General features: G+C 39.9%; 1 long non-coding RNA gene across 6 annotated transcripts in view; it reads right to left on the minus strand.

The window, feature by feature from the left end:
* The window catches only part of LOC129458599 (uncharacterized), a 182269-nt gene that overhangs the window by 106211 nt on the left and 51406 nt on the right, over nt 1-24652 (minus strand). For 5 of the 6 annotated variants that reach the window (XR_008649681.2, XR_008649679.2, XR_008649678.2 and 2 more), the window contains one exon: nt 23605-23714. This is a non-coding gene — a long non-coding RNA (uncharacterized lncRNA). Of the gene's footprint in view, nt 1-15713; nt 15800-16849; nt 16943-23604; nt 23715-24652 lie in introns of those variants that run through there. The other variant, XR_008649680.2, reaches the window with a different exon arrangement.

A 24652-nucleotide genomic window follows, 5' to 3' on the forward strand; every position in this document is an offset into this window, starting at 1 on the left:
AGAAAAGATGCTTATTTGGCTTATGGTTTGTCTGTTGATGAACACTTTAGCTGCTTTCAAATCTTGGCTATTGCGAATAGTGCTGTAATAAACATGGGAAAGTAGATATTTCTTCGATATACTAATTTCCTTTCTTTTGAATATATACCCAGCAGTGGGATTGCTGGATCATATGATAGCTCTGTTTTTAGTTTTTTTAGGAACTTCCAAAGTGTTCTCCATAGGGGTTGTACTAACTTACATTCCCACCAATAGGGTACAAGGGTTCCCTTTTCTTTGCATTCTTGCCAGCATTTGTTTTTGCCTCTCTTTTTGGATATAAGCCATTTTAACTGGGGTGAAATGATATCTCATTGTAGTTTTGATTTGCATTTCTCTAATAATCAGTGATGTTGAGCACCTTTAAATATGCCCATTTGTCATTTGTGTATTTTCTTTTGAGAAATGTCTATTCAAATCTTTTGCCCATTTTTAGATCAGATTATTAGATTTTTTCCTATAGAGTTGTTTGAGCTCCTTATATATTCTGGTTATTAATGCCTTGTCAGGTGGATAGTTTGCCAATATTTTCTTCCAATCTGTGGGTCATCTCTTCACTTCATTGATTGTTTCCTTTGCTGTGCAGAAGGTTTATAACTTGTGATTCCATTTGTCCATTTTTTTGATCTGGTTGCCTGTGCTTATTGGGTATTACTCAAGATATTTTTGCCCAGACCAATGTCCTGGAGATTTTCCCCAATGTTTTCTTAGAGTAGTTTCATAGTTTCAGGTCTTAGATTTGAGCCTTTAATCCATTTTGATTTGATTCATATATATGGTGAGATATGGGGTCTGGTTTCATTCTTCTGCATATGTATATCCAGTTTTCCCAGCATTTATTGAGAATGTCTTTTCCCCAGTGTATGTTCTTGGCACCTTTGTAAAAAATGAGTTCACTGTAGGTATGTGGATTTGTTTCTGGGTTCTCTATTCTGTTCCATTGGTCTATTTGTCTGTTTTTATGCCAGTACCATGCTGTTTTGGTTGCTATAGTATTTTGAAGTATAATTTGAAGTCAGATAATGTGATTCCTCCAGTTTTGCTTTTTTGCTTAGGATAGCTTTGGCTGTTCTGGGTCTTTTATGGTTCCATTTAAATTTTAGGATTCTTTTTTCTACATCTGTAAAGAATGTCATTGGTATTTTTATAGGGATTGGATTGAATCTCTAGATTGCTTTAGGTAGTATGGACATTTCAATAATATTGATTCTTGCAATCCATGAAGATGGAATATCTTTCCACTCTGTATTTTTTAGATAATAGCCCTTCATCTCATATGTCTTTTGCAAATATTATTGTACCCTGTGGATTGTCTTCTTATGCTCTCAAATATTCTTTACTTTTACTTTTTTTATATAAGCGGTAGCACTTGCTATACATTTTTATGGATCTTATTTTTTCACTTAATGTTATATGTTGGAGATCCTTTCATCTAAGTCTGTAAAAAATTTATCATTATTTTTCAGCTGCATACTACTCCATTGTGTGGTTATATCTTGATTTATTTAACCAGTTCCTTACAGAGAGACACTGAGTTATTTCCAGTCTTTTGCTAGAACAGTCAATGCTCCAATGAATAACCATGTATACACAACATTTGGTATGACTGCAGGTGTGTCTGGAGGAGAGAACTACATTTCACAACCATGCTGTGCTATGGCACATTGGGAAATGGCTGCTTATTTACTGCATGCCTAATAGCAAGTGGATTGCAAATGCACTATAACCAAGTTTCACTCTCTGTGGTCAGAGAATTATCTGATTTTCAAAGACTTCCTGGGGATCCCAAGTGAAGAACTTTAGGCTCTGCTCTGAAGACACACTGGCTTGCTGGTTCCTTCTCACTTCTGGGCTTTCCCACAGGCTGTACTACTTGCCTGTCACTCTTCCCCTGGATAACTCCTGCTTATCTCAGCCTAAGTTATCACCTTCTCAGGAAAGACTCCCCTATATCACCCAAGTGGCAGTGCATCCCTCTGTTACTCAGTCTCGTAGCTCCCAAATCTTGCCTTTGTAGGACCTACATCAATCATAATTCATGTTTGCTTATATAGTGATTGTCTTCCATTGCCCCATGATGGCAGTGACCATGTCTGTCTTATTCTACTTATTCCACTGTATCCCTGGCATTCAACCCAGTGGCTTACAGGTGGTAAGTAATTGATAAACATTTGTAGAAATTCAGATTCACTGGGCAACTGCCTCTTTGTCCTTCAGATCAATTCAATTCCGCCTTTCAGAAAAATGTTTTAAACTTTTTTTTCTTTTCTTTTCTTTTTTTTTTTGACAGAGTTTTGCTCTGTCTCCCAGGCTGGAGTGCAGTGGCACGATCTCGGCTTGCTGCAAGCTCCGCCTCCTGAGTTCATGCCACTCTCCTGCCTCAGCCTCCCGAGTAGCTGGGATTACAGACACCTGCCACCAGGCCCGGCTAATTTTTTGTATTTTTGGTAGAGACGGGGTTTCACCATGTTAGCCAGGATGGTCTCGATCTCCTGACCTCGTGATCCGCCCGCCTTGGCCTCCCAAAGTGCTGGGATTACAGGTGTGAGCCACCGCGCCCAGCCAAAATGTTTTAAACTTTTAAAGTCTTGCCTGTATTAAGTCAGGTTTGAGAAAAATCAAACACTTTGATTGGCTCCGTATTAGGTGATATAACACTTCCAAAGAGATAACCTAAACATTAGCATCTGTCATCGAGAGTATCAGCTTATATGTTTCCTGTAGTCCCTTAGATGGGCTACTAACTGAAATGGTGCTTAGGCACTAGTCAGCCTTTGTTTCCAAAGATGATTTGCGTGCCAGACTCTTGTCCATGTCACAGCCTAATTCTAAAGACTGGGATCACCACTTTATATTCTGAGGTTATGACTGCTAATCTCCAGTATCTTCTGAATGGACGAAGTAAGGGAGGTGAATGTGCATGTTATGGCTTTATGGTGGGGGAAACGATTAGGAGGAAAACAAATGGAATTTTGCCTTTAAATAACTATGCTATTGCTGGGGGAGGGAGGAGAGTCAGATATTCACCTTCTGAGCAAACCCTGATCCTCTGATAAACAACAGCTGAGTGAAAAATTGTAACAATTCATGACAAGCACCATGACAAGCAACCCCTGGTGAGCTTTGTAGTTATAAAAGTTCACGTTTCTGAACATTGGAAAAAAGAGATCACAAAAGATGCTGTCAGATCTCCTGTGCATATTTTCCATGTAAACGGATTTATTCTGATTTTGGCCCAATGACATTTTCTTTTTCCCAAATCGTTTACTTTCACATAAATAAAACCGACTCCTGGGCTACTCCAGAAGGGGTCAATGATTTGGTTTAATTACTTCTCCAGGGGAATGGGGAGAAGCTTAGATAAACAGAGTTGGTTTTCTCTATGAGAGCAAGCATGCATATATTGACACATTACCTCCTCTCCCACAGAGGCCCTAAATGACATACTTTAAGAGGGAAAATAAGAGACTTGATATGTTCTGCCTCTTAACAAGAAGGTGTATTTCAAAGATAAAAATGCACTTACTATTAGAGCTTCACAGTGTCAGGGAACTTCATGTAAAATAAAGGATTTGGTACTGGTAAATGATGTGCTTTCTCCTAGCAAGATAATTTTTGAGAATGTATGAGGCTTCCTTAGCCCTGCATATTCATTCATTCCCCATCACAAATGTATAGAACACATATTATAGGACAGTAAATGAGATTTCTATTATCTATTTGTCTATAGTTAATAACAGTTGTAACTCAACCAATGGATTGACAGCTATTGAGTATCCTCTGTGTGTCAGGTACAGGGGGAGACAGTATTGGATGTGATAGAGAGCATAGATTCTGGAGGAAGGCAGATGTGTGCCTCATCCTAACTGTGGGATCTTGGGCCATTTATATGACCTCTCAGAGATTTTGTGTTTTCACATGAAACAATAGATACAAAGTGTTTACCACCTCACCTGGCTAGGCATATAATTAGCACATGATAAACAACGGCTTAGCTCTTTTTATCGTTATTATTATGAGGCACTAAAGAGAACACACAGTCCCTCTCCTCAAAAGTCCTAAAATCCAGTGGCAAAACAAGACTTGGGCAAGTGCTGGGATAACTAAAAGTGCGAGGCACTGCATGATTCTTGGTGCAGATGATTTGAATAAGGCTGTGGCATATCTTGCCAGAAAATCGGAAAATTACATGCAGCAGCAGATGGAAGAATATCATACTTTCATGTAATATTGCCAAGTTTTTCATTTTTTAGAATTATTAAAAATGTTGCGCCCTCTGGAAAGTTGGGGGAAAGGTGCACCTAGTCTCCTCCTTTACCTTTGTGATGTACAGATGACATCTTTTTGTCTAGTTAATTTCAGCTTCCTACAGTGCAATTTGAGCCCACCAGGTCACTACACCAGGTTAAATGTCGCCTGTTAGATGTATTGGGTGTTATAAAAATAAGTGAAATAGAGAGATATGGGAAGTGAGTATGTTTGTAAAGCAAGATAGGATGCTCTGCCAGTTCTAGTCCCCTAGGAAGCAAAAGCCAAGACAATAAGTGTAAGAGATGTACTGGGGGCAATGACTTTGGAAGATAAAGGCAAGAGGGAACAGGAGTGGGCAGAGAAATATACTTTCAGACTGTGATGCAGATCTAATAGGCTATGAAAGGAGAGGGGAAGTAAGGAGGACTGGAAAGGAAGAGCTCCAGACTGTAGTGTAGCTCTAAGAAAATCTCAGCCAGCACTTTGGGGTATCCCAGTTGACAGAAACCACCAGGCTCTGGAGTCTCCACCATGCTCAGTCATTGGCTGGGGCTTCCCAGGGAGCGAGGGCATGGATTTAATGCAGCAGGAATTCCAAGCATACCATACTTGGAAGCTGTCAGTTAACTGAATCTTTTCCAGCAGATTCTGCTTGAAGGGAGATCTGAGGGTGCACCTCCATAGTTGCCACAGATGTTCTACAAAATCGGACAAAGCGGCCGGGCGCGGGGGCTCACGCTTGTAATCCCAGCACTTTGGGAGGCCGAGGCGGGCGGATCACGAGGTCAGGAGATCGAGACCATGGTGAAACCCCATCTCTACTAAAAATACAAAAAATTAGCTGGGCGTGGTGGCGGGCGCCTGTAGTCCCAGCTACTCGGAGAGGCTGAGGCAGGAGAATGGCGTGAACCCGGGAGGCGGAGCTTGCAGTGAGCCGAGATCGCGCCACTGCACTCCAGCCTGGGCGACAGAGCGAGACTCTGTCTCAAAAAAAAAAAAAAAAAAAAAAAATCGGACAAAGAAGAAAGAGCTCTTAGAGAATAGAAGGGTGATTACTGAAGTTAGACATTCAATTGAAGGACTGACAAAGTGGAGAAATCTCTCAGAATATATGATAAATCAAAGAGATAGAAATATGAAATATACAAAATAAAAAAGAGACATTAGAAGAGCAATCCATTAACATCATTATCCTATGAATAAAAATTTCAGAAGAAAAGAAGGAAGAAAAATTTCTAGAACTGAAAACCAGATAGAGTGTTCAGTGCAATGAATAAAAGAGGGCCTATACCTGGATACAGCCTCATAAAATTACAAAACACTAAAAAGAAGCTTTCAGAGAGACAAGACAGTTCACTTACAAATGAATAAGAATCAGATTGTCACCAGACTTCTGAAGAGTAACAGTGGATGCTAGTAAACAAAATATGTCTCTATCAGAAATAAAAATATATTAGCTGGGCCTGGTGGTGTGCGCCTATAGTCCCAGCTACTGGGGAGGCTGAGGTTGGAGGTTCCCTCAAACCCAAGAGGTTGAGGCTGTGGTGACCCATGATCACGCCACTGCACAGAGCTTCATCAACAGAGTGAGACCCCATCTATTAAAACAAAACAAAACAAAACAAAAAAATAGAGTGCTTTAAAGACTCCTAAGAAAATTATTTTCATACTGAAAATTCTGTCTGGCCAATAATGAAAGATTAAAGCATGGAAGCACTCAGAAAATGTGATTTGCAAGCAACTTGTCTTAGGTACTAGAAGACATTACTCCAGTGTCATTGAAAGCAAAAAGAAAAAGGAGACCTGAAATTCAAGAATCTGTGAATTCAAACCAGTAAAACAATGATGAGAATCTTGAGGATGACATTTGCAGCAGATTTAAAGAACTTCAGTCCAGACTAAAGCCAAAAGCAGAAGGGACCAGGAAGGAAGTCTGAATGCGGTAAAATGTGTGATCAAATCTGGTAATCATTGAGGAGATAATAAAAGCCTGGGCTGGGTGCAGTGGCTCAGGCCTGTAATCCCAGCACTTTGGGAGGCAGAGTCAGAAGGATTGCTTGAGGCCAGGAGTTTGAGACCAGCCTGGGCAACACAGCAAGACTGCATCTCAAAAAAAAAAAAAAGGCTGAAATGACCCTCTTCTCTCAGATAAGAGAGGGGCAAAAAGGACTTTACAAAAAATAAAAACCCTATTATAAAAGTATGGTACATTAACAAGTAAACGAAAATGTCATACCTATTTAGGCAAATGAAATAGTGGGGAAAAGGAAAATCTATTAGGTTTTAATGCTAGGAATACTTTTTTTTTTTTAATGTGACTCAAGAATCCTGGTGTTGAAACAATAGAAAATCAAAAGTAATCCTATTACACTACTCGACCAAGCAGTAAACTACATTTACATCGTGATAGTAAGGTAAAGATTATTCATGTTCAGGTTTAGAGTCAATCCATGGATAAAGTAAGAATTTTGGTAAAATTTTCAGACATAATCTAATTGTTAATAAATATTTGACAATGTAAAATAATATAGAGCTGACAGAAGATGCAATGTGAGGGAGAAGAGGAATGTAGAGGAGTGCGGACACTTTCCAACTTGGGAAGATACAGAGAAAGTTGATGGAAACAAATAATTTTAGCCATAGTATTTAATATTATGAAACTAACTAATGGAAAAATTAAAAATAATATGAAATATTGGGAAGATGAGAAGGAAGAGATTACTGTGAGATAAATTTTCATTTCTCGTGAGTTAATTGATAATGATCATAAATGAAAAATCAGGATACAGTTATAATTATATTAACTACATTTATGAAAATAACTAGCCAAAGAATTAAATATGGAAACAATCAAAAGAATTGACCATATGTCAAAGACTGAATGGGAAAATATCAGTTTTCTTGAGTTCTTCTACATTATTTTATTTTCACGAAGTATGAGTATTGTTTTGATAAAAATTAAAATTAAAAACAAAAGAAGGCCAGGCGCAGTGGCTCATGGTTGTAATCCCAGCACTTTGGGAGGCTGAGGCGGGCGGATCATTTGAGGTCAAGAGTTCAAGACCAGCCTGGCCAACATGGTGAAACCCCGTCTCTACTAAAAATACAAAAATTAGCCAGGTATGGTGGTGTGCATCTGTAGTCCCAGCTACTTGGGAGGCTGAGGCAGGAGAATCACTTGAACCCAGGAGGTAGCAGTTGCAGTGAGCCGAGATCACACTACTGCACTCCAGCCTAGGTGACAGAGCAAGACTCTGTCTCGAAAAGCAAAACAAAACAAAAAAAGAAACTCTTTTAATCTTATATTGTTCAAGGCAATAGTGGTTGCCATAGCAATTTTTTTTTTTTTTTTTTTTTTTTTTTTTTTTTTTTTTTTTTTTTTGAGACGGAGTCTCGCTCTGCCACCCAGGCTGGAGTGCAGTGGCGCGATCTCGGCTCACTGCAAGCTCCGCCTCCCGGGTTCACGCCATTCTCCTGCCTCAGCCTCTCCGAGTAGGCCATAGCAATTTTATACCATGCCAGTTGCCTAAGATGGTGCATGGCACGTAGACACTCAGTAAACTTTTGCCCATCCCTTGACATCAGACTATTTTAAACTATATCCTAGAGGAGCTGACTTTAAACTTTTAGATTCTCTGTTCCTTTAGTGAGGGCAGAATGTTGTGTGAATCATCTGTCTGATTCTTCTCTTCTTGCACCCCTCCTTTCTTTCTCTCTCTCTCTCCCTCTTTCAGTCAAACACACACACTCACACACACACACACACACACACTATGCCACATGCCAGAATAGATGAGAAAATTGGTCCATTTCTCAAGGAAACACAAAAATAGTGGTCATCATTTTAAATTGCCTGTCATTATTATTATTTCATGCTCGAAATAAAAATGTGCAGACACTGGGACATTGTGGGCATTAAATCTGCGGTGACATAAGAATGAGGAGAGTATTCCATAGCTACTGATCTGAACATTGCCCAGTTTCTCGAGCTCGTTCCTTTTCCTAGCCTTCTCTTCAGGCTTTATGTGGCTCTGGAAAAAAAAAAATATTGTTTCTAACTCACTTTAGGGTCAATAATCAATTTGGTTAGGGAAATGACTTCCTTTGTTAACATTATCATCATAGCACACAAGGACAGTTTTTCTGTTATTCACAAGCAGCTTACTTTGCTCCTGGCCTCTTCCTACAGCATAAATGGTTGCATCCTGGAAAATCTAGAGTATAAGCTTCCCTCTGGGGCATTCGTGTACTTGAAGCAATAACTAGCCCAATGCCAGACATCCTTTCTGTAAGCTTTGACTTATACAAGTTTCCAGAAGCCAGAGCAAAAATCCTCTGCCACACCCTGTACCAAGATTAGAATAATTACCCTTTTCTTTTATTCTGATGTCAAGGGATCAGTAAATGTTTACTGGGTGTCTATGTGCCATGTACCATGTTAGGCAATTTGCATCTTATTTTATTTCTACAAGAATCCTAGGAGGCAAGCACTATTATAGCCATTTTTCAAACATGAAAACCAAGATTTATAGAATTCATATAGGTAGTAAGCAATGAAACTTGGATTTAAAGCCTCTCTGCTGGTTACAAATCCTGCCCTGAGAAAGGCCCTCCAGTCTACTGCTAAGTCTTATGGTTTGGATTTAATCACCATTCTTCTTCTGCTCTGTATTACTCAATATAAAATATCTTTACCTTAGCAGATACTTTATCAAATGTACTATTCTGCTCTGCTTATGTCATCTTGTCTTATCTCTATAGGCTCATACTTAAAAACAATTTTTTTTAGTAGAACTGACTAAAATTAACCTCACAGGTTTAGCTTCTCCGCTGTTTATACACTGAGATTCATCTCCTCTGTCTTTTTCTAGCATTTTCCTATCATTATAACATCACAAAACCTCAGCCAGAGTCTGCTTTCATCCACAGTGAAAGCATTTCTTGGGAAAGGAAGAACTAATTCCAAACAATCATAGTTGTTAAGTAATTTAAGCTATTTTGATGCCACATGGATTATCTTAAATTTGTCTATATTGGATAAAATTCTCAGCACACTTTTTATAAATAAGATGAAATTTTACATCACATCCAAAATATCGAAATTTTAATTTTTTAAATAATTAGGCAAGAAACAAAATGGCAAATTATAAACACAACATGTTGTTTTTATAGCACTTTCATAGTCACTCATATGAATATTTTAAGGGTGGAATCTTATTTGCAATTATAAGTAATATGTATTTCAACATATAGTGTAGTAACAGTGATATATAATGTCCAATGAATAGACGCAGTAACTGAGGCATTCTATTAAGGGATTAAAGATTCAGTGGCAGCAGAAAATGTGTAGTTGGGTGGATTTCATGTGAGTGAATTTGACTAGGCTGAAGTCTGCTATTTAATAAGGAGAAAATAGCAAGCAACATATGCTATAGGCATATCTCGGAGATACTGCGGTTTTGCTTCCAGATCATCACAATATAGTGAATATTGCAATAAAGCAAGCCACACATTTTTTTTTTTTTTTTTTTTGGTTTCCCAGTGCATATAAAAGTTTGGCTAGGTGCAGTGGCTCATGCCTGTAATCCCAGCACTTTGGGAGGCTGAGGCGGGCGAATCACAGAAGGTCAGGAGTTCAAGACAAGCCCGGCCAACATGGTGAAACCCCGTCTCTACTAAAAATACAAAAATTAGCTGGGCATGGTGGCGCATGCCTGTAATCCCAGCTACTTGGGAGGCTGAGGCAAGAGACTCACTTGAACCTGGGAGGGGGAGGTTGCAGTGAGCCGAGATAGTGCCACTGCACTCCAGCCTGGGCAACAGAGTGAGACTCCATCTCAAAAAAAAAAAAAAAAAAGCTATGTTTATACTCTACTGTAGTCTGAGCCTTCAGGGAGTCGTAATCTTTTTTGCTGGTGAAGGTTTTTGCCTCAATGCTGATGGCTGCTGACTAGTCAGGGCAGTGGCTGGTTGCTAAAGGTTGGGGTGGCTGTAGAAATGTCTTTTTTTGTTGTTTGTTTCTTTTGAGACAGGGTCTCACTCTGCTGCTCAGGCTAGTGTGCAGTGGCATGATCGCAACTCACTGCAGCCTCGAACTCCTGTGCTAAAGCAATCCTCCTGCCTCAGCTTCCCAAGTAGCTGGACTACTTGGCACGTGCCACCATGCCTGGGCAATTTTTTATTTTTTGTAGAGATGAGGTTTCGCTATGTTGTCCAGGCTGGAGCAGTGTCTTGAAGTAAGGCAACAATGAAGTTTGCTGCATCGATTGACTTTTCCTTTCATGAAACATTTCATGGTAGCATTTGATGTTATTTGGTAGCTTTTTATCCATGGTAAAACTTCTTCCAAAATTGTAGCCAATCCTCTCAAACCCTGTCATTGCTTTATCAGTTAAGTGTATGTAATACTCTAAACTCTTCATTGTCATTTCAACAATGTTCACAGCATCTTCACGAGGAATAAATTCCATCTCAAGAAACCACTCTTTGCTCATCCATAAGAAGCAATTCCTCATCCATTCAAATTTTATCATGAAGTTGCAGCAATTAAGTCACATCTTCAAGCTCCACTTGTAATTATCATTCTTTTGCTTTTTCCACCACATCTATAGTGATCTCCACTGAAGTCTTGAACCCTTAAACTCATCCATGAGGGTTAGAATCAACTTCTTCCGAACTTCTATTAATGTTGATATTCTGACTTCCTCCCATGAATCACAAACGCCCTTGACGGCATCTAGAATGGTAAATTTTTTTCAGAAGATTTTCAATCTACTTTGCCCAGATCCATCAGACGAATTGTTATCTATGGCAGCTATAGCCTTATTAAATTTGTTTCTTAAATAATAAAAATTGAAAGTCAAATTTACTCCTTGATTTATGGGCTATGGAATGGAAGTTGTGTTAGCAGTTAAAGTAACATTAATTTCCTTGTATATCTCCATGAGAGCTCTTGGGCAACCAGGTGCATTGTCAATGAGCAGTCATAGTTTGAAATAAATATTTTTTTTCTGAGCAGTAGTTCTCAATAGTGAGTTTAAAATATTCAGTAAACCATGTTGTAAACAGATGTGCTGTCATACAGGCTTTCTTGTTCCATTTATAGAGCACAGGCAGAGTATATTTAGCATAAATCTTAAGGGCCCTGGAATTTTCAGAATGATGTATGAGCATCTACTTAAATTTAAAGTTACTAGTGGCATTAGCCCCTAACAAGAGAGTCAGCCTGCCTTTTGAAGATTTGAAGACAGGCATTGACTTCTTTCTAGCTATGAAAGTCCTAGGTGTCATTTTCTTTTTTTTTTTTTTTCTTTTTTTTTTTTTTTTTTTTAGTTTTTTTTTTTTTTTTTTTATTATACTTTAGGGTTTTAGGGTACATGTGCACAATGTGCAGTTTTGTTACATATGTATCCATGTGCCATGTTGATTTCCTGCGCCCATTAACTCATCATTTAGCATTAGGTGTATCTCCTAATGCTGTCCCTCCCCCGTCCCCCCACCCCACAACAGTCCCCGGAGTGTGATGTTCCCCTTCCTGTGTCCATGAGTTCTCATTGTTCAATTCCCACCTATGAGTGAGAACATGCGGTGTTTGGTTTTTTGTCCTTGCGATAGTTTACTGAGAATGATGTTTTCCAGTTTCATCCATGTCCCTACAAAGGACACGAACTCATCATTTTTTATGGCTGCATAGTATTCCATGGTGTATATGTGCCACATTTTCTTAATCCAGTCTATCGTTGTTGGACATTTGGGTTGGTTCCAACTCTTTGCTATTGTGAATAGTGCCGCAATAAACATATGTGTGCATGTGTCTTTATAGCAGCATGATTTATAGTCCTTTGGGTATATGCCCAGTAATGGGATGGCTGGGTCAAATGGTATTTCCAAGAAAAAAACAAACAACCCCATCAAAAAGTGGGCAGAGGACATGAACAGACACTTCTCAAAAGAAGACATTTATGCAGCCAAAAAACACATGAAGAAATGCTCCTCATCACTGGCCATCAGAGAAATGCAAATCAAAACCACAGTGAGATACCATCTTACACCAGTTAGAATGGCCATCATTAAAAAATCAGGAAACAACAGGTGCTGGAGAGGATGTGGAGAAATAGGAACACTTTTACACTGTTGGTGGGACTGTAAACTAGTTCAACCATTGTGGAAGTCAGTGTGGCGATTCCTCAGGGATCTAGAACTAGGTGTCATTTTCTTCCAATATAAGGTTATTTTGTCTACATTGAAAATCTATTGTTTAGTGTAGCCACCTTCATCAATTATTTTAGCTATATCTTCTGGATAACTTGCTGTAGCTTCTACATCAGCACTTGCTGCTTCATTTTACACTTTTATGTTATAGAGGCAGCTTCTTTCCTTAAACCTCATCAACCAACCTCTGCTAGCTTCCAATTGTTCTTCTGTAGCTTTCTCACCTCTTTCAGCCATTATAGAATTGAAGAGAGTTAGGGAGTTTGGTTTAAGAGAATGCTGTGGGTGGTTTTATCTTCTATGCAGACTACTCAAACTTGCACCACATCAGCAATAGGGCTGTTTTGCTTTCTTATCATTCATGTACTCACTGGAGTAGACTTTAAATTTCCTTCAAGACCGTTTCCTTTGCATTCACAACTTGGCCAACTGTGTGGCACAAGAGGCTTAGCTTTCAGCGTGTCTTGGCTTTTGGCATGCCTTCTTCACTAAGCTTAATCATTTATAGCTTTTGATTTAAAGTGAGATACGTGTGACTCCTCCTTTCACTTAAACACTTAGAGGCCATTGTAGGGTTTACTAATTGGCCTAATTTCAATAGGGTTTTGAGGAATAGGGAAGCCTGAGGTGAGGAAGGGAGGTGGGGGAATGGCTAATTGGTGTAGCAGTCAGAACACACACAACATTGATTGATTAAGTTTGTCATCTTATTGGGGTGCAGCTTGTGACACCCCAAAACAACTACAGTAGTAACACTGAAGATCACTGATCACAGATCACCATAACAGATATAAAAATAATGGGGAACCTCTCTGAACCTATTGTGGTTTGGAGGCTGCCTGATAAAAATAATAATATTAATTATGAAGAAGTTTAAAAGTGTAATAATATTAATTATGCAAAATTACCAAAATGTGACACAGAAACACAAAATGAACACATGCTGTTGGAAAAATGGCATCGACAGACTTGCTTGACACAGGGTTGCACAAAACTTTAATTTGTAAAAAAAAAAAAAAAAAAAAAATCTGAAAAGTGCAACAAAACAAGATACGTCAGTATTTGTGTGTATACAACTCTAATTTGGAGTCTAGTTCATCCTTTTACAGAAAGCAATAAAAACCATACTTATAGGAACTAAAATGTAAAGAACTAAAATGTAAAGACACAAAAATAAGGCAAAATAATTGTTAAAATGGTTGAAGTATTAGATTGACTAAGTATCACTTCTAGTTTTGTAAGTCAACATTATTTAGAAATAATTTACACATAATAAAATGTACAAATTTTAAGTGAAGTGTGATGAGTTTTGACAAATGCATACACTCATTTAACCACCCTCACATCAATGCATACAATATTTCTACCATTCCAAAACTTTTCTGTCCCTTTCTCCAATCTCCTCCCACAACTCTCACCCTAGGGAAACAGTGGACTGTTTAACACTGTTAATCAGCTTTGGCTTTTCACATGCCATACCAAGTAGTCTGAGTATGTTGCATCACTTGTGATTTTCTTTGTGTTTACTCTGCTTGAAATTTATTATGCTTTTAGCCCTGTAAGTCAATATTAATCATCAAACCTGAGAAAATTGGGGCCATTGTTTTTATGAAATTTTTTCTCCATTTTTCTCACTTTCCTTTCTTTTTTGGGATTTCAATTACGCATGTTCTTAATATTTTATAATTTCTCTAAATCTGTCTTCAAGTTCCCTGATAGTTTATTCTGTAATCTTCACTCTGCTATGAATCCTTTATAGTGAACTTTTCATTTCAGTTATTTTATATTTTAGTTTCAGAATTTTTATCTCATTCTTTTTTTTAAAAAAAGATAGTTTTCATTTCTCCGTTGAGATTCCCTATATGATCTCTCATTAAGACCATATTTTATTCTAAATCTTTGAAAATATGTATAATTGCTGCTTTAAATATTTTGGGCCATTTTTTTTCTCTATGGCTTACATTTTTGTATTTCTTTTTATTTTTGGTAATTTTTTACAACATATTGGACATTTTTGGTGACATATTGTAGATTATTTTGATTCTATGACCTTCCTCTGAAGAGTGTTGACTTTTGTTCTAGGAGGTAGTTTAATTACTGGCTTAGCACCTTGAACCTATATATTAGTTTTATGGTTTGTTATGGCAGACATGTGCAAAGTGCTAAGTGTTTTCTTACACTCTCTAACCTGGGTTGAGTCAACTTCCAAACTCTGATGCCTCACAGATCTCATTAAGTCTCATTTTTAGGGTTTGTTGGGGTTGGTCTATTGTAGGTCTTGCTTTAGAGTGGTCCTTCCTCCTAAAGCAGGTCCTTTTTGGTGTCTCATCTGGGTACCCAGGGTATTAACAAGGGCTCTGCACTCTAGTTAAGCCAGCACTCTAGTATCGTCCAACACTGCTCCATCTCTGATACCCCTTTCTCCTCTCAATTCCATGGTAGCCACTCTCCTGTAAACCTAGTATGGACTCATCCTAAACATGCACAGTCTAGCCTTAGCCAAGGATTCATGAAGAACCCCTACCCAGATTTTTGAGTCTCCTTTCTGTTTAGCTCTTTCCTCTCTGGTGCCCTGCCTTGCTCTAAAGATCCCTATCAGTTCAGCATCTCCAAAGTCTGAAGTTGTCCACAGGCCGACAAATATAGCAACTGTGGGGCTCATCTCTTGAGTTTTCCTTCTCTCAAGTATTATTGCAGTTTTGTGCAGTCTATTGTCAAATGCCTGAAAAAATGTTGCCTCATATATTTTGCAGTTTTAGTGTTGTTTATGGCCAGAGGGCTAATCCCATAGTTAGTCCCTCATGGATGAAGCCTTACCACAGCTTTAAAGAGCTACCTGATGAAACCAAAGTTTCATTAGTAATGAAATCTGAGGGTTTATGGTGATATTCAGGTAACTGAGAAAGGAAGGTATTGTAAGTTTTTTTTAAAATGGTAGTCAAGAGATAAACCAGATGATTATGAGAACTCTAAAATGAACTTTGTAGTTTTGTCTTCCAGTGCATCTTCCTTGGGACAACCTCCCTCTCCCCACTTCACGGATTATGAATGGCTTTCAATTTCAGCGCTTTCCTAAGCACTCCTAGTCACAAATGTGGGCATGTTTGCATAGAAAGAGTCAATCAAAATACTCTACTCTTAGACCTCAGTGATGAGTACAGAAATGAGTATCCAAACCATGTACATCAGCATCTTCCCTGAGCTTAACACATGGGTAATGGTAGAAAGACATTCTCTTTCTGTTGAGGTCGCTGGCTGAGAAGATACGAGCTGGATCTCTTGACAGACAGCTTGCTATCTAAAAAGACACAGTCTATAAAACAGGGGTTTGTCTTTCTTGGGCTACTCAATATCCAAACCCTCTTCCAATTTGAGATCTCTACTGTGTAGCCCTTAGCAGGAGGCAGGGTCCTGACACTCACTCTAATAATAAAAGAGATCAAACATTTTTTTCTTTCTTTCTTTTTTTTTTTGAAACAGAGTCTCACTCTGTCACCGGCTGGAGTGCAGTGGTGTGATCTCTGCTCACTGCAACCTCCGCCTCCCAGGTCCAAGCAATTCTCTGCCTCAGCCTCCCGAGTAGCTGGGATTACAGGTGCCTGCCACCACACTGGGTTAATTTTTGCATTTTTAGTAGAGATGGGATTTCACCATCTTGGCCAGGCTGGTCTTGAACTCCTGACCTCGTGATCCACCCACCTCAGCCTCCCAAAGTGCTGGGATTACAGGTGTGAGCCATCGTGCCCAGCTAAGACCAAACATTCTTTCTCCTTACCCCTGAAAGCTGTGACTCAATCAGACTGTCTTGTCAATGTGACTCTCCTACCCACTATTTCAGATATTAAGGTTGTGATGTAAAACTGCAAAAATAGTGATTAACTACACAAAAATGCTGGAGTGAAAATTCCAACAACAGCAGGAAATGTTCAGTTATGGCACTTCCAGACATACCTGAAACAAGTATTCATCTGCAGTAGCATCTTAACCAGACCATTTCTGGGGCATGAACTTGGTTGTATTCACAGTTATCTAGAAACCCTCGGGTATTGCCTGTTTTATATTCCTACCTCTGAAGCATTCTAATAATCCTGTAAACTACTCAATATCCTTCTATAAATGTTTTCTTGCTTAAGTTTGTTTGGCAGACTGGTAGTTGTTATTCAAAATCTTTTCTTTCCTTCTTCCCAAATATGTGACCACACAGATATAAACCACATTTCCTGGTCTCTTTGCAGCTATATATGAATAACTACGTGAAAAAGTTTAGGATATGAGCAAAAGTAAGACATGCAACTACTTGTTTAATTTTAACTTGAAAAGTTGTGGGACTGGGTGCAATTGCTCATACCTGTAATCCCAACACTTTGGGAGGCCTAGGTGGGCAGATTGCTTGAGCCTAGGAGTTGGAGACCAGACTGGGCAACATGATGAAATTCTGCCTCTACAAAAAATACAAAAATTAGCCAGGCATGGTGGCGTGTGCCTATAATCCCAGCTACGTGGGAGGCTGAGGTGGGAGGATTGCTTGTGCCCAGGAAGTTGAGGCTGCAGTGAGTCATGATCCCACCACTGTACTCCAGGCTGGGTAACAGAACAAGACCTTGTCTGAAAAAAAAAAAAATTTTGGCATTTCCCTCTTTACTCTGGTTTGAAATGCCCATATGGCTCTGATATGGCCTCCACTATACACACAAAGTCAATGCTTTAGGAGATGACAGCATAAACAAAACAATATGTATATGCCAAAGCTTCCTCTGAATCATGTATAGGACAAAAAACAAAGATTTAAGGGATTAGGAATACTGGAGTAGAGTTAGACTGGGAACCTACACACCCACCCTTGAATTACATTCCCCAAGAGGGTCCAGATATCACCAAGCTCATCCAATACCTTGGTGAGGGTTGCTCTTGCCAACACCTTTGAACAGCACTCTAGTGGCTGCACTCTGCAACTTCGCGATAGCCAGTGGTGGGGTGAGGAATGCCAAAATTGTCTTGGCTTCCATAATATCAGGATCCTGGGATGTCATAAAGTCAAATAACAGCATTTAACCAGCAGAAACAAAGTGAATGTGGCTACCATAATAGGCAGCAGGTCCAGTGGGAATAATTGAAGATTTGAACCACAGTGGTTAATTGATCACAGGGTCTCTGAACTGAAATACATGGACAGCAACTAAAACTCAATTTGATTTGTTTAACTAAAACCTTCCAGTTCTATAGAAAAAAAGCCCTTACTTGTACAAGGATGACTCTCCCATTTCCCAGACCTGAATCAATTCACAAATCCCAGAGCATTCTGAATGATGGGCAACCTAGAAACCTTTACTGAAGTGCATGCTGTGACTCTATCTCCAAGCAGTCCCCAAAGGCATTCATGAATGTATACCAGGGCAACTGTACAATACTTCTTGGGGAGGAGGGATATTTGGAACCTGGCTCTGAATATTTATTCCCGAGGACCCAGAATGCCACTGTCATCCACTGGTCAGAGTGCAGTTCATGGGGGTAAAGTAAAAAGTGAGCCTCAAACAGATGCATCTCAGTAGTAACTGCAGACATTCCTTATGGCTGTTTACCTAGTTCCTGAGTGTGGAGTTAGAATATATTTTATCACATGGATCTGGAGAGAGCGATGCAAAGGTTCAGGGATGGTGAGAAATCACGTACTCTGGCAACAGCAGAGTTGAATTCAGCGGCTGTGTGCCAAATGCGTGGCAGTCAAGGGTCTCATGGTGATGGAGTCTCTTCCTGTAGCTGCTCCTGCCTGTGCACTCTGCTTCTCAGCCTCCTTTACTGGCTGCTTTCTTTCCAAGACTGCTTCTCTGCCTTTCCTCTCAATTCTGTATACTACTCAGGATTCTTCTCATCAAAACCCTTTCTGTTTTGCTTAGCCAGATTTAGCTTCTGATTTTTGCAGCCACAAACCCTGATTAGTACAGACTGCATATAAAATAAAACAAAGTGGATATAAGAGAAGTTGAGAAGCGGAAAGAGAGGTTCCTGATGACACGTTTTTATCTCTTGGTTCCAGTTTTACCCAAAGCATCCCCTGTTAATAAGCCACCAAGTACCACTTAAATACCTGAAGTACCCAGAATTAGGATTCTTTCATACAATACAGAAATAAATACGAATTACACATCCTCCTCTTTCTAGTTTCTTTAAAGAATTAGCAGATGAGGAATTATTTATGACTAGACTTATTCCTCTAATAGGAGTGTGGGTCAGAGATATAACAACAAAAATGGGTGGAGTTGAAAGACTGAGTGAACCTGAATGTTTTAACAATCTAACTGGAGAAAATAAAACTCGGCACGGACAAGAAATTACCCTATGGTCACAAAAGAAAAAGATAAGAGAGAGGAAAGAAAGAAGGCAACACCCATCCTTCCTTTGGAGTCAGGCAGGATCCATTGTCTCTGTGGCAAAAGCATTAAAGAGCTTGTTCCTGTATTATATATATTCCCAAGAATCCTGAGAAAGAGGTAGAAAGAGCAGGAAAGAGAAGAGAAAATATGCCACCCTGAATGTTATACACACACGTGCACATATACACACACACGACATACACACACACACACACATACCCCAGTGGAGGTGCTCCACTTTTCATTTCTCTAATATTACTAGATGATGGACCCATGTGTGAACCATTCAGTGATTTGCCACTATTTTGTATGCTCTACAACATTGTGGCTTTCCTTGAACAGATAATCTCCCTTTATTTGGCATTCACTGCTCTTTGATTAAGCACTAAAGGGTAGCCTTACCCTATCCTTAAGGGTAGCCTTACCCTATCCTTAGGAATGGGCTTATGGGAAGATATTCTTTTCTACTCTCAGCCTGATATGGCCCTTTGTTTTCTCATTCAGGAAATTGGCCTTTCTCTGTCAGGGATTGATTCTCAACAGCACTAAAGAGCTTTAACGCCAGACTGAATGGGTGGTCTTCATGGAATGATAGCCCACTTCTGAAATTCTAGGCAAGTCAACACTGGCTTAGGGCTGATTCTACTACATAAGGATAACTAGAATCTGTGTTTCCCAGGAGTGGCCTATAGATTTTCCTTTTTTCATTACAATAGTCTGTTAAGTTAGTATCAAGATTTTATGAAAACCAGTTTTCGCAGAGCGCCTATTCAGTGTCCAGCATTGAAGCAGAAGGCAAGACTTAAAAAGAAACAGGCCGGGCATGGTGGCTCACACCTGTAATCCCAGCACTTTGGGAGGCCGAGGCAAGTGGATTACCTGAGGCCAGGAGTTCATGACCAGCCTAGCCAACATGGTGAAACTCCATCTCTCCTAAAAATGCAAAAATTAGCTGGGTGTGGTGGCAGGCGCCTGTAATCCCAGCTACTTGGGAGGCTGAGGCAGGAGAATCACTTGAACCCAGAAGGCAGTGGTTGCACTGGGCAGAGACCATGCCACTGCACTCCAGCCTGGGCGACAGAGTCAGACTCCATCTCAAAAAAAGAAAAAAAAGATGTTATGGAAGATTCGGTAAAGCACACAATAGGTCTTAGCCCAGATTTCAATACCTGTAAGAATCTACTCGATGAAGTTGTGATCCGTTACAAGCCTTGAAAAATAGGCAAGTTTATGGTGTAGAGAGGTAGTCTGAATCTAAAAAAGAGCATTTACAAAGGTCCAGAGGCCAGAGAGAGTTGTAGCCTTGTGGAAGGCAGTTCAACATGATTGCGGCATGAGAGAGGAATGGGGAAGGATGGGTCAGGAGAAACTGGCAGAACCCTTATATCTTGCAGGGCCTTGCATGCCATTCCAAGGTATATGGATTTTACCCTCAAATCCCTTTGAAGGTTTGGGAGTAACATGGCCAAGTTTTATCTAAAGAAAGGTCATGTAGCTTGCAGTGTGGGTAATGGATGAACAGACGAGGGGTAAAACAAAGGGCAGAGCAATCCATTAGGAGATGGAAGATGACGATGACTTGAACTAAGGAAGTGGCAGAACAGATAGGGAAAAGTGAAAAAATTCTAGAGGATTAAGTAGGAACAACTGACAAAAATTGATTAAAACTTGATATGGATGATGGGGGAGGGGTCTATGTTTCTGTTTTGGGCAAATACTTGCATGGTGGTGGGAATGTAGGAGATAGAGCTTGTTGAGAGAAGGAATGAGAAAGTGGAGAGCTCAGTCTGAGATATAAGTTAGAGGAATCTCTGGACCATTCACATGAAAATGCCAGGAGGTCTTTAGGTCTTGAGCTGGAGAGACACCATCAGGGAGAGAATAAAGAGTTGGGAGTCATAGGCATACATCTGGTAACTGAAGCTACAGGAATGGACCAGACTACTTGAGGTGAGGTTTTCCAAGGAAAAGAAAGCCAAATCTAGATCCCAGGGGAACACCACTTTTAAGAAACATGCAGTGAGAAATGAGTAAGCCAAAGGGAAGACAGCAAGGTAAGAAGAAAATTACCACGGAGTGCCTGCCTGGGCAACAAGAGCGAAACTACATCTCAAAAAAAAAAAAAAAAGAAAAAAAAAAGACTTAAAAAGAAACCGAAAAGAATCACATTTTCCCACTCTTGTCCTTAAACAAAGGATATTTAAATTTCTTGATTTTCTAGTGTCTTCCTAGTTGGGGGAAGGAAACAAACAGCTGATTCCATAGCTGATGACTGAGCCCTTTTCAAGGACCCTGACTTGGGAAGCAGCTGTTCCGCATTCTCTGGGAAATTTACCAGCACCAACGGGAGGTGGGGGGGTGGAGAACAAGTGATACTTGCTTTTCTCAGCACCGGGAGAAGGAGACCTTCCAACCCCAGGGACTTAAATCACTCACATTTCTCCTTAGTAAATCAATGAGTAGTTTAGAACTGATTCTTATTCTATATATTTTCTCTTCTTTTCAAGTCTTCACATGGTCTGGAAGAGGAGAAATACCTCCACAAAACCAAATATACAAACCACAGAAATGCTGGGTTTTTGAATAATATATTCCAAAAAAGACTTTATATCTTACAAAACTGTCATTTTTCAGAGCCACCCAAGTGATATCAATTATAAGCTTTTGAAATTGTCCTGGTACGATTTTCCTGCACTCGAGATTGGATTGGCTCCCTGGAGCACATTCAATGCTCAGGATGCCAGGAACTGGATTTCTTTCTAAACGTTGAGCTAGCGTTGGGAATTCCAGGGTGATGAAGACAACTAGGACTTCTCCCTATTCCTACCCCCTCCTGAACAAAGATACTAATCTTGGATATTTATCAGAAATACCTCCAGATAACACAATGCTTACAGCCCCTGCCCCAAAATAGCTGAAATTCCCCAGAACACCAGGAGGCTGGCTGTGTCATGAGCCTTATTTCACAGACCCTTGTATGTGTGCTCCAGGCTCAGTCACAGAGCCTGAGGGGGGTGGGCTTCTCAAAACAGGTGGGGCTGCTGGTCAACCTCCCACATCCTGGGCAGTCCATTAGTGATGTGGTTAAATAGATAAAGCCTGGGTTTGGTATTCGACCATATCGCTCTCCTGGGACTCCTTATCCCATTAGAGAATTCCAGATGCTCACAGGCTCCTGCCTTTCTGAGCATTGAGGCTCCCTCTCCATCCACCCTATACTCCAAATTAATCCTTCTTCCACAGAGCACACTAATTCCTCTTTAAAACATGCCTGCCTTGATCAGCATTTTTGAGCCAAATATTAACCAACTTAATGCATTATCCTTTTGTGAGAGAATTTCTGTTTTAATGAAGGGAGTGTTTTACAGAGTAGAATATAAAGACTAAGATTAAATCTAGGTTGTTTTAAAGACCAATAGAATTGGGGCCAATACGGTGTAAATGACAAGAATACAGACCCATTCTGAATGTGTAAAAGGCCTTTCTGGCAATCTGAGATGTTCAAAAAAATGGGAAGCAGTGCTTTAAGAAGTGATAAGATGTCCATCACTCTACAGTGGGTATTTTTGTTTTGGTGAACTTTTGATTCGTTGAATTCTACAATTATGAATCAGAGTATCAGAAGTACATATCAGGCAAACTACTAGGATGCCTTTCAGAGGTCATTAAAAATGGTGTAGATATTCACTTGATCTGAAGGAGAGGGAATGGCACTGGGATTTCTAAAATTCATTCTTTTATCAGAAAAGTCTTGGTATCAGGGACTGCCTGGTACTAGATGATACAATAATGAATAACTGAAACACATCCCTGCCCTCAAAGGGCTTACAGTCCAATGAGGGAAAGAGACAGCAACAGGCAACTGCAATATAATTCAAGTAGAGGGTGTTTAAGATGTTAGTGGAACCTAGGCTGGAAACCTACCACAGATGCAGCCACAGCCACAGTCTCAGGGTTCAGGGAGTGAGTCAGGGAAGCTTTCCTTTAGGAGGCAGTGTCTAAGGTCAATCTGAGAGACTAGCTGGAGGAGTTAGTCTGGGGAAAAGAATAGACCCTGAACAAGAGACAGGTTATATATGTTTACTAAAAGTTACTCTATTTGTGACTGGAAGGGCTTTTTCCTCATGTCTGGTAGGCAGGAAGGGAGATCTGTATTATGGGATGAGAAGCAATCCATGTTAAATAAGAGAGGTTTATTTGTCTTCTAGAGACTACTTGAAAAATACCAAAGGCCTCAGCTTAATTCCACCATGCACTCCAGGTAGAACCTCCACGTGGATGGATCTACTGGGACCTTCCCAGATGGAGCCAGGAACATGTTCCACTGAGTAGGAAGGACAGAGGATAGAAAAGAAAGAGAAAGGGAGAAGGAAGCTATGGGATAGAGGGTCTCCCAGGCTTCAGCAGAAGCTGAATCCACAAAGACCAAAAGCAACCCAAAGGGGAAGACCTGAAGGAAAAGTGTGGTTATATTCAGGACCACCCACTAGGAGGGCTTTTTTATTTCTGGTGATTTCTTGTCCTTACATGACCACAGGGGGCACAACGGTGTTCTCCTTATCTATTGCTGTGCAACAGATCACCCCAAACCTAGTGGCTCAGAACAACAATCACTCCGTTATTATCTCTCATGTTTTGGGGATGGACTGTGCTCAGCCAGGCAGCTCTTGCCCAAGATCTCTTATGTGTTGCAGTCAAATGATGGCTGGGGTGAGAGTCATCTTGCACTCACTTGTCTGGCAGTTGATGCTAGCTGTCAGCTGAGACCTTAGCAGGGTCTGTCGGTTGGAACACTTACTTGTGGCCTCTTAATGTGATCTGGGTTTCCTCACAACATGGCGCCTGCATAACAGAAATGAACTTTATGAGGTCCAGGTGGAAACTGTATCACTTTTTATAACCTATTTGGCAGTCACATAGCATCACTTTCACCATAGTCACAGGCCTTCCAGATTCAAGAGGGGTGAGAAAATGAACACCTTTGTGTGTGTGTGTGTGCGTGTGTGTGTGTGTGTGTTTACTTATATACACCTAAGGTATACAACATGATGCTTTGGTACACATATCCATAGTGAAATGATTACTGCAGTCAAGCAAGTTAGCACATCCATCATCTCCCATAGTCACTCTGAATCTGTATATTACTTTGGGTAGAATGCAATTTAATTTTAACAGTATTAATTCTTCTAATCCATGAACATAGATTTTTCCATTTATTTGTGTCATCTTCAATTCTTTCATCAATGTTTTATAGTTTTCAGTGTACAGATCTTTCACTTCTTCATTAAATTTATTCGTAAGTATTTTATTCTTTTTGATTTTACTGTAAGTGAGATTGTCTCCTTGATCACTTTTTCAGATAGGTTGTTGTTAGTGTAAAGAAATGAAGATGATTTTTGTATGTTGATTTTGTATCCTGCAACTTTACTGGACTCATTGATTAGTTTTAAAGGTTTTTTTATTTAGTTTTTTTTTTTTTAACTAAGTTCTGGGCTACATGTGCAGAATGTGTAGGTTTGTTATATAGGTATACATGCACCATACTGGTTTGCTGCACCTATCAACCCGTCATCTAGGTTTTAAGCCCCCCATGCATTAGGTATTTGTCTTAATGCTCTCCCTCCCCTTATCCTCCACCCACCAACAGGCCCTGGTGTGTGATGTTCCCCTCCATGTGTCCATGTGTTCTCTCTGTCCAACTGCCACATATGTGTGAGAACATGCGGTGTTTGGTTTTCTGTTCCTTGTTAGTTTGCTGAGAATAATGGTTTCCAGCTTAA

This window comes from Symphalangus syndactylus, chromosome 19, assembly GCF_028878055.3.
Source record: "Symphalangus syndactylus isolate Jambi chromosome 19, NHGRI_mSymSyn1-v2.1_pri, whole genome shotgun sequence".
In the NCBI taxonomy this organism is placed as follows: Eukaryota; Metazoa; Chordata; class Mammalia; order Primates; family Hylobatidae; genus Symphalangus; species Symphalangus syndactylus.